This window comes from Pantherophis guttatus, chromosome 11, assembly GCF_059756535.1.
Source record: "Pantherophis guttatus breed Tessera chromosome 11, ASM5975653v1, whole genome shotgun sequence".
Taxonomy (NCBI): domain Eukaryota; kingdom Metazoa; phylum Chordata; class Lepidosauria; order Squamata; family Colubridae; genus Pantherophis; species Pantherophis guttatus.
In genome coordinates this window covers 8,628,232-8,632,963 of record NC_142073.1, presented here as the reverse complement: position 1 = coordinate 8,632,963, position 4,732 = coordinate 8,628,232, and positions in this window count along the sequence as shown.

The following is a 4,732-nucleotide window of genomic DNA, read 5'->3' as shown; positions in this document are numbered from 1 at the left end:
CATTTCTTAACTTATGTTTTTTTTTCTTTTTTTCTTGCACTTTTTAGAATAACAGAGTTGGAAGGGACCTTGGAGGTCTTCTAGTCCAACTCCCTGCTTAGGCAGGAAACCCTACACCACTTCAGACAAATGGCTATCCAACATCTTCTTAAAAACTTTCAGTGTTGGAGCATTCACAACTTCTGGAGGCAAGTTGTTCCACTGATTAATTCTTCTAACTGTTAGGAAATTTTAAATGTTAAATTTTATTACTCTTTTTTTTTTCTTCTCCCCTTTTTTGCTTGGTCTTTTATTGCATGAAACGATTCTTAATAAATAGAAACTTAAGAAAAGGAAATGGGGAACTTGGTTTTTAGATGTGGATGGCTGCCGTAACCCCCCCATTATTGGACATGAAGGTATGGGCTTCTGGTGATCAATATTCAGCAAGATTCGAAGGTCTCCAAGTTGACCATCTCTGCTTGTGTGTTTTTTGTGTTCCGTTTATCTAACAATTCTACAGTAACCTGTCCAAGAAGAACAGAAATACAGCTGAAGATTTCATAACTTTTCTTTAATGCTCTCTTTGTAGAGAATGGGACTAACTCCCTTGACTAGACTCTGAGTCAGCTCAATCAAGTTTATGAGCTTCCCTTAAGAAAGAGCTCAAATAAAATCAATGCCAGATCCTAAAAACCTTTTCTGGATTTTTAAAGTCCACTTGTGAATGTTGTTGTGGTTATATATCAATCTCGGTGGCTCTAAAAGCCATAATTTTATCAAGCTACCCAACAGGCTTGCAATTGGGGAAACAGGTAGTCCTCAACCGATGACCACAACTGAGCCCAAAATTTCTCTTGCTAAGCGAGACATTTGTTAAGTGAATTTTGCCTCATTTTTACGACCTTTCTCACCACCGTTGTTAAGTGAATCACTGCAGCTGTTAAGTTAGTAACACGGTTGTTAAGTGAATCCAGCTTCCCCATTGACTTTGCTTGTCAGAAGGTCAGAAAATGGAATGGCATGACCCTGGGATAGATAGAATAGAATAGAATAATAGAGTTGGAAGGGACCTTGGAGGTCTTCTAGTCTAACCCCCTGCTTAGGCAGGATACTCTGCACCACTTCAGACAAATGGTTATCCAACCTCTTCTTTAAAACTTGCAGTGTTGGAGCATTTACAACTTCTGGAGGCAAGTTGTTCCACTCATTAATTGTTCTCACTGTCACAAAATTTCTCCTTAGTTCCAACTTGCTTCTCTCCTTGGTTAGTTTCCATCCATTGCTTCTTGTCCTGCCTTCTGGTGCTTTGGAGGATAGCTTGACTCCCTCTTCTTTGTGGCAGCCCCTGAGATATTGGAACACTGTTATCATGTCTCCCCTAGTCCTTTTCATTAAACTAGACATACCCAGTTCCTGCAACCGTTCTTCATATGTTTTAGCCTCCAGTCCCCTAATCATCTTTGTTGCTCTTCTCTGCACTCTTTCTAGAGTCTCCACATCTTTTTTACATCGGGGCGACCAAAACTGGATGCAGGATTCCAAGTGTGGCCTTACCAAGGCATTCTGAAACTGTCATGAATATGAGTCAGTTGCCAAGCGTTTGAATTTTGATCACATGACCATGGACTTGCTGCAACGGTCATAAGTGTGAAAAATGGTCGTCCGTCACTATTTTTCATTGCCGTTGTAACTTTGAAGGCTCACTACATGAATTCTGAGGACTACCTGTATCAAAGCCTGAACTTTGAACCAGGGCAATCAATATTAAAATTATCCACCATATCTCAGATCAGGGGTGGGCAAGTGTGGCCCTTTTACAACCTGTGGACTTCAACTCCCAGAATTCCTGAGCTGTCTCAGGAATTGTGAGAAATGAAGAAATTAGGATTATTCCTGTAAAAACGTATAGCCTAAGTTACGCCATTTTAAAATCATGTCAAGGCTTTATTTTACTCTGTATAACCTGATTATATAATTTAGCTGACATTTAAGAACATGAGAAAGGAATTGTGTAGTTCCTGTGTTCTTGAGAAAGTGTTTATCTAGCAGGAAATATGCTTCAGGTCAACTTGCCCTCATTAAGAAGGGGAAGTACGCATATGCTGATATTACACGTATAAGCAATATTTTTAAGTAGGGTATTTTTATATATTGAAATTGTGGGGCCTTTACACAAAGGGGGATAACATGTGTTTACTTGTTATATAAAGTCTGAAATTGTACTCAAGGGACATGCCTATATCCTGATTTGTATCCTGTACGATGTAACCTGAAATTGTATAAAAGACGGTGAGAAAGATATGTAATTTGCTTTCTCACTTTGAGAAAGACCTTTGCAAAGTAATTAACTTTATTCTTGTCTTATCTCTCAACTCTCTGTCAATTATTTTCCGGGTGACAGGTATTTCCTGTGTACCACAGGAATTCTGGGAGTTGAAGTTCACAGGTTGTAAAAAGGCCACACTTGCCCACCCCTGCTTCAGATGAATACAAACAATAGAAATCTACTCAACTTTAATCTGCTTATCTCTTAGAGAAGGGACATGTTTCCATCCAAACTTTCCATTTGCTGACGTTGCAAATGTCAACTTTCATTGTTGCCTTGTAATCAAATTTCTGATGGTGATTTTGGGAAGGAAAAAAAAAAAGAGGATTGCTTTAATTCTCCACCCCACCTTTCTTCGGTGATTTATAGCCTGTCTAACAAAAACGGGTAGTGTCTAATAAAAAATATAATTGAAATCCTGAAACACTGTAAAATATGGCTGCTTGACAGCTGTTTAATATGGTAAACAAGAAAACATCGCCTACTGTGCACAGTGGCATAAAAGATTGGATTATTTATTATTTTCATAGATCACTACAAATTACCCCGTGGCAAAGCAAAATTCTACTTAGCACTTCAAAGCAGCCGAACACCAGGCGTAATGAAGACTTTGGTGGGTGACAATGGAAGAGGGAAGGGAAGAGGTTGTAATCGGAACTGAGAAAAGATGGCAGCTGGCCTGCGTCACGACGACTTATTCAGAAGCCTTTGAGATAGGAGCATCAATAGGATTGCTCAAGAGCTGCCTCTTTCTCTCGCCGAGGTCCAATAAAAAAAAGGGGGGGAAAGCCTGCAATAAAACCCCAACAATTTGCATTGTCTGAGGCAAAGTGATAACCGGGTCTATTGCCGGAAAGCTAAGTTTATTACCCAGTGCTAGCCTCTCGGCCTACTTGAAGCATTCACGGGACTGTACATTTTAAGTGGAGTTGGAGATAAAATCTGAGCCTTGAGTTATAATAGAGTTGGAAGGGACCTTAAAAGGTAAAAGTTCCCCTCGCACATATGTGCTAGTCATTCCCGACTCTAGGTGGTGGTGCTCATCTCTGTTTCAACGCTGAAGAGCCAGCGCTGTCCGAAGACCTCTCCGTGGTCTTGGTGGGTGTGGCTTGGTGGGCATGGCAGGAGAAGGATACTGCAAAATCTCCATTCCCACCCCACTCCTGGGGGAAGGATATTGCAAAATCTCCATACCCATCCCACTCTGGGGCCAGTCAGAGGTGGTATTTGCCAGTCCGAACTACTCAAAATTTCCGCTACCGGTTCTCCAGAACCTGTCAGAACCTGCTGGATTTCACCCCTACCTCCTGGCTGGAAATGCTTTTATCAAAATCAAATTACCTGCAGAGAAGCTGGATATCAACTTTTGCTGGAAATTGTATTATACCTCATCTCTTGTTCATTGGGTAAAAAAAAATAGCAGACACATTATTCTTGATTATTTTGGTTATCCCTCCTTGATCTACAAATTAGCCCTGGTTCTTTGAAAGGTGATGGACGTACTTCATTTGGAGAAAAAAAAAAAAGTCCATGAGATCAGCCTCTTTTGTACCCAACCTTTCAATCCTTATGGAGCTTGTCTTCCTTTTTTTCAAATGACTTTGTCTCCCTAAATGCCTGTACATCACTAAGACATTGACTTTCTGAGCAGAGAGCTATAAAAATGACTTTCTTTGTGAGCGTTATAAAAAAACAAAGCTTGATGAGGAACAGAAGAACCGTTCAATGTGTATCAGTTTTCTCTCTCCGTTTTTCCAGGAATAATGCAGAGCTGGGAAAGAGTGATTATTTATAAGCCAATAGCTGCTAAATATACTGATCCAGAGAGAGAGAGAGAGAGAGAGAGAGAGAGAGAGAGAGAGAGAGAGAGAGAGAGGAGTTATCCTCCAATTATCTTATATATCAGCTAACTCAGTGGAAATGCTGTCTCAACGTTATGAGAATGCAACTTGCTGGAGAAACACTAGGATAGAGAAAAATTTTATGGGTGGAGAAATCCCACTGAACGCTATATTATTTACTTCTGTTTATTATTTACTTCTTTAGTATCCTATGACTATCACTAAGTGTTGTATCTTATCACATCTTGTATCACATCTATTCTATTCTATTCTATTCTATTCTATTCTATTCTATTCTATTCTATTCTATTCTATTCTTTCACAGATTTAACAGAGTTGGAAGGGACCTTGCAGGTCATTGAGTCCAACCCCCTGCCCAAGCAGGAGTCCTTACATCTGCCTCTTCTCTTCTCTTCTCTTCTCTTCTCTTCTCTTCTCTTCTCTTCTCTTCTCTTCTCTTCTCTTCTCTTCTCTTCTCTTCTCTTCTCCTCTCCTCTCCTCTCCTCTCCTCTCCTCTCCTCTCCTCTCCTCTCCTCTCCTCTCCTCTCCTCTCCTCTCCTCTCCTCTTCTCTTCTCTTCTCTT